The sequence below is a fragment of the Lolium rigidum genome, chromosome 7 (genome assembly GCF_022539505.1).
Source record: "Lolium rigidum isolate FL_2022 chromosome 7, APGP_CSIRO_Lrig_0.1, whole genome shotgun sequence".
Lineage (NCBI taxonomy): Eukaryota > Viridiplantae > Streptophyta > Magnoliopsida > Poales > Poaceae > Lolium > Lolium rigidum.
The window spans coordinates 246,106,738-246,113,412 of NC_061514.1; positions in this window are offsets into that span (position 1 = coordinate 246,106,738).

Sequence of the window (6,675 nt, forward strand, 5' to 3'; positions counted from 1 at the left end):
GCATCTGCCGTGGCCACATCCACGACAGGTTGTCTCCCATAAGCGCTTTTCTTTAACGCCTTTCAGCTAGGCGCAGAAAGTGTGTATCAAGTAACATCGAGAGATGAAGCATCAACATCATAATTTGTTCTAATAATAGAATCATAAGGTAACTTTATTCTCTTTCTAGGGAAGTGTTCCATACCTTTCTTGAGAGGAAATTGATATTTTATATTACCTTCCCTCATATCAATAATAGCACCAACAGTTCGAAGAAAAGATCTTCCCAATATAATGGGACAAGATGCATTGCATTCAATATCCAAGACAACAAAATCAACGGGAACAAGATTATTGTTAACGGTAATGCGAACATTATCAACTTTACCCAAAGGTTTCTTTGTAGAATGATCAGCAAGATTAACATCCAAATAACAATTTTTCAACGGGGGCAAGTCAAGCATATTATAAATTCTCTTAGGCATAACAGAAATACTTGCACCAAGATCACATAAAGCATTACAATCAAAATCTTTAACCTTCATCTTAATGATGGGCTCCCAACCATCTTCTAGCTTTTTAGGAATAGAGGCTTCGCGCTCTAGTTTCTCTTCTCTAGCTTTTATGAGAGCATTTGTAATATGATGCGTGAAAGCCAAATTTATAGCACTAGCATTAGGACTTTTAGCAAGTTTTTGCAAGAACTTTATAACTTCAGAGATGTGGCAATCATCAAAATTCAAACCATTATAATCTAAAGCAATGGGATCATCATCCCCAATGTTGGAAAAAATTTTAGCAGCTTTATCACAGGCAGTTTCAGCAGTTTTAGCAGTTTCAGGCAGTTTTCGCGCTTTGCATTAGAAGTGGAAACATTGCTAACACCAATTCTTTTATTAGTATGAGTAGGAGGTGCAGCAACATGTGTAGCATTAGCATTACTAGTGGTGGTAATAGTCCAAACTTTAGCTATATTCTTCTTTTTAGCTAGTTTTTCATTTTCTTCTCTATCCCACCTAGCACGCAGTTCAGCCATTAATCTTATATTCTCATTAATTCTAACTTGAATGGCATTTGCTGTAGTAACAATTTTATTTTCAATATCCCTATTAGGCATAACTTTTGATTTCAAAAGATCAACATCGAGGCAAGACTATCAACTCTAGAAACAAGAATATCAATTTTATTGAGCTTTTCCTCAATGATTTGTTAAAGGCGGTTTTGTGTACTAATAAATTCTTTAAGCATGGCTTCAAGTCCAGGGGTGAATTCCTATTATTGTTGTAAGAATTTCCATAAGAATTACCATAGCCGTTGCCATTATTATAAGAATATGGCCTATAGTTGTTACTAGAATTGTTCCGATAAGCATTGTTGTTGAAATTATTATTTTTAATGAAGTTTACATCAACATATTCTTTTTGAGCAACTAATGACGCTAACGGAACATTATTAGAATTAACATTAGGCCTACCGTTCACAAGCATAGACATAATAGCATCAATCTTATCACTCGAGGAAGAGGTTTCTTCGACGGAATTTACCTTCTTACCTTGCGGAGCTCTTTCCGTGTGCCATTCAGAGTAGTTGATCATCATATTATCAAGAAGCCTTGTTGCTTCACCAAGAGTGATGGACATAAAGGTACCTCCAGCAGCTGAATCCAATAAATTCCGTGAAGAAAAATTTAGTCCTGCATAGAAGGTTTGGATGATCATCCAAGTAGTCGATCCATGGTTGGGCAATTTTTAACCGAGAGATTTCATTCTTTCCCAAGCTTGAGCAACATGTTCAGTATCTAATTGTTTAAAATTCATTATGCTACTCCTCAAAGATATAATTTTAGCGGGGGATAATATCTACCAATAAAAGCATCCTTGCATTTAGTCCATGAATCAATACTATTCTTAGGCGGAGATAGCAACCAATCTTTAGCTCTTCCTCTTAATGAGAAAGGGAACAATTTTAGTTTAATAATATCACCATCTACATCTTTATATTTTTGCATTTCACATAGTTCAACAAAATTATTAAGATGGGCAGCAGCATCATCGAACTAATTCCAGAAAATTGATCTCTCATAACAAGATTCGATAAAGCGGGTTTAATTTCAAAGAATTCTGCTTGTAGTAGCGAGGTGGAGCAATAGGTGTGCATAAGAAATCATTATTATTTGCGGTTGTGAAGTCACACAACTTAGTATTCTCAGCGTTGGCCATTTTAGCAACAGTAAATAAAACAAACTAGATAAAGTAAATGCAAGTAAACTAATTTTTTTGTGTTTTCAATATAGTGAACAAGATAGCAAATAAAGTAAAGCTAGCAACTAATTTTTTTTTTGTGTTTTGATTTAGTGCAGCAAACAAAGTAGTAAATAAAACTAAGCAAGACAAAAACAAAGTAAAGAGATTGAGAAGTGGAGACTCCCCTTGCAGCGTGTCTTGATCTCCCCGGCAACGGCGCCAGAAAATATGCTTGATGGCGTGTATTTCACACGTTCGTTGGGCAACCCCAAGAGGAAGGTATGATGCGCACAGCAGCAAGTTTTCCCTCGAGAAAGAAACCAAGGTTTATCGAACCGAGGAGGAGCCAAGAAGCACGTTGAAGGTTGATGGCGGCGGGATGTAGTGCGGCGCAACACCAGAGATTCCGGCGCCAACGTGGAACCTGCACAACACAACCAAAGTACTTTGCCCCAACGAAACAGTGAGGTTGTCAATCTCACCGACTTGCTGTAACAAAGGATTAACCGTATTGTGTGGAAGATGATTGTTTGCGAGAGAAAACGGTAAAAACAAGTATTGCAGTAGATTGTATTTCAGTAAAGAGAATTGGACCGGGGTCCACGGTTCACTAGAGGTGTCTCTCCCATAAGACGAACGAGCATGTTGGGTGAACAAATTACGAGTTGGGCAATTGACAAATAAAGAGAGCATGACAATGCACATACATATCATGATGAGTATAGTGAGATTTTATTGGGCATTACGACAAAGTACATAGACCGCCATCCAACTGCATCTATGCCTAAAAAGTCCACCTTCAGGTTATCATCCGAACCCCCTCCAGTATTAAGTTGCAAAGTAACAGACAATTGCATTAAGTATGGTGCGTAATGTAACTAGTGACTACATCCTTGAACATAGCACTAATGTTTTATCCCTAGTGGCAACGAGCACAACACAACCTTAGAACTTTCCGTCACTCTGTCCCGGTGTCAATGCAGGCATGAACCCACTATCGAGCATAAGTACTCCCTCTTGGAGTTAAAAGCATCTACTTGGCCAGAGCATCTACTAGTAACAGAGAGCATGCAAGATGATAAATAACACATAAGCATAACTTCGATAATCAACATAATAAGTATTCTCTATTCATCGGATCCCAACAAACGCAACATATAGAATTACATATAGATGATCTTGATCATGATAGGCAGCTCACAAGATCCGACAATGATAGCACAATGGGGAGAAGACAACCATCTAGCTACTGCTATGGACCCATAGTCCAGGGGTAGACTACTCACTCATCACTCCGGAGGCGACCATGGCGGTGTAGAGTCCTCCGGGAGATGATTCCCCTCTCCGGCGGGGTGCCGGAGGCGATCTCCTGGATCCCCCGAGATGGGATCGGCGGCGACGGCGTCTCGGTAAGGTTTTCCGTATCGTGGCTCTCGGTGCGGGGGTTTCGTCACGGAGGCTTTAAGTAGGCGGAAGGGCAAGTCGAGAGGGGGCACAGGGGCCCCGGATGACAGGCGGCGCGGCCAAGGGGGGGCCGCGCCGCCCTAGGGTTTGGCTCCCCTGTGGCCCCACTTCGTTTCGTCTTCGGTCTTCTGGAAGCTTCGTGAGAAAATAGGCCTCTGGGCTTTTATTTCGTCCAATTCCGAGAATATTTCTTTACTAGGATTTCTGAAACCAAAAACAGCAGAAAACAAGCAATCGGCACTTCGGCATCTTGTTAATAGGTTAGTTCCAGAAAATGCACGAATATGACATAAAGTGTGCATAAAACATGTAGATAACATCAATAATGTGGCATGGAACACAAGAAATTATCGATACGTTGGAGACGTATCACAAGTCAATCAAGGTCATCATCGATGGAGGTAGTTGTTGCAACCTTGCAAGCACCAAACTATGCTCCAAGCTCAACCTCCCGCTCCAGAAACACCCCCATCCTTCCCATGTGCAATGGCTAGACAACGGAAATGTGAAGATCCAACACACCGTCACAATATCCTTCAAGATCGGCGCCTATGAAGACACCGTTGAGTGTGATGTAGTGCCTATGACGGTGTGCCACATGCTACTTGGTCGCCCTTGGAAATATGAAAAAAGAGCAAACCATGATGGTTACACAAATGCTTATAGCTTGAAGGCCGACGACAAGTCCTTCATCCTACGCCCAATGACTCCTAGCCAAGTAATTGCGGACAATGCAAATGCTTTAGCGAGGGCTAAGGAATTTACTATCACTAGTGAGATGAGAGGTGAGAGAGTGATCCACCAAAAAGAGAGTGAGCGCCACAAGCCATATGTGAGCGAGATGAAGAGTGTCCTCATAGCTACCAAGAGTGAGATGAGAGAAGTGCACCACAACCCATCCACAAAATTGCACTATGTGCTCATTTGCAAGGGGCCACCCTCGGAGACTAACAACTTAGCAACACTTCCTTCGTCTTTGTTGTCTCTTTTGAAGGAATTTCAAGATGTCTTCCCCGACGAGCTCCCTCATGGGCTACCACCGCTTAATTAGAGGAATTGAGCACCGCATCGACCTCATACCCGGTGCCCCTCTACCAAACCGCGCCACCTACCGCACCAACCCCGAAGACACAAAGGAGATTCAACGTCAAATTCAAGATCTCCTCGAAAAAAGGTATGCCCGTGAAAGCTTAAGCCCTTGTGCGGTTCCAGTCATTCTAGTTCCTAAACCGGATGAGTCGCAAAGAATGTGTATGGATTGTCGCCCCATCAATGCCATTACCGTTCGATACCGCCACCCCATTCCGCGTTTAGATGACATGCTTGATGAGTTGAGTGGTGCCACGATCTTCTCTAAGATAGATTTGCATAGTGGCTACCACCAAATCCGCATGGCAATTGGTGATGAATGGAAGATGGACTTCAAGACCAAACTTGGTCTCTATGAATGGCTTGTCATGCCATTTGGTCTTTCAAATTCTCCATCAAATTTTATGCGCCTTATGAACCATATCTTGAGACCTCTCATTGGCAAGAGTGGTTGTGTACTTTGATGATATTATCATTTATAGCAAAAATCTCGAGGACCATGTGCAACATGTGAGAGAAGTCTTATGCATCTTACGCCGCGGGAAGCTATTTGCAAATCTTCCCAAGTGCACCTTTGCACAAAACAAATTGGTTTTTCTTGGGTTTGTTGTTTCCGCCAATGGCATTGAAGTGGACTCTTCGAAGGTTGAGGCCATTCACAATTGGCCCACTCCTACCAATGTTGGTCAAGTTTGAAGTTTCCATGGATTTGCCGGCTTCTATAGACGTTTCGTGAAAGATTTTAGCACCATTGCTTTCCCTTTAAATGAGCTTACTAAAAAGAATGTTCCTTTTGTGTGGGGCAAGGCCCAACAAAAATCTTTTGATTAGTTGAAAAAGAAACTTACCGAGGCACCACTTCTCGTTCTTCCGAACTTTGCAAAAACTTTTGAGATTGAGTGTCATGCGAGTGGACTCGATATTGGTGGAGTCGTTATGCAATATGGAAAACCCGTGGCATATCATAGTGAGAAGTTGGATGGCGCACGCCTCAACTATCCTATATATGACAAGGAACTTTATGCGATTGTTCGAGTTCTTGAAGTTTGGCAAAATTATCTTTGGCCAAAAGAGTTTGTTATTCACTCCGACCATGAGTCTTTGAAGTATTTGAAAATTCAACACAATTTGAACAAAATACATGCAAAATGGGTTGAGTTCATTGAGTCCTTTCCATATGTAATCAAATACAAAAAGGGCAAGGACAATGTAGTTGCGGATGCTCATTCCCGCAAGCTCACCCTTTTACTCACTCGTTTGGATTTCCATGTTTTGGGCCTTGGTGAAATCAAAGAACTATATGCCTCCGATACCTTCTTTGGCCCAATCTTTGCAAAGTGTTCTAATGAAAAGGGCATCGGTGATTTCTATTTGCACCAAGGATTCTTGTTCAAGGGCAACAAAATTTGTATTCCCATGTCTTCGCTACGCCTTTTGCTCTTACAAGAATTGCATGGTGGTGGTCTTATGGGACACTTTGGACGAGAGAAGACGTATGCAATGATTTCAACTCACTACTATTGGCCAAGAATGTACCGCGACGTGGAACGCCTTCGCCGACGGTGCACAACATGCTAACAAGCTAAGTCCACTTCCAACCCCTATGGCCTTTATACACTGTTGCCTATTCCTTATGCTCCTTGGGCCGATATAAGCATGGACTTTGTACTAGGATTGCCTCGAACTAAATATGGTCATGATTCAATTTTTGTGGTGGTTGATAGATTCTCCAAAATGGCTCATTTTATACCTTGCTCGATCCCGAACGGATGATGCTTCACATATTGCCTCTGTGTTTTTTAGGGAAATTGTGAGACTCCATGGTGTACCAAGAAGCATTGTCTCGGATCGAGATGTCAAATTCATGAGCTACCTTTGGAAGACACTAATGAACAAGTTA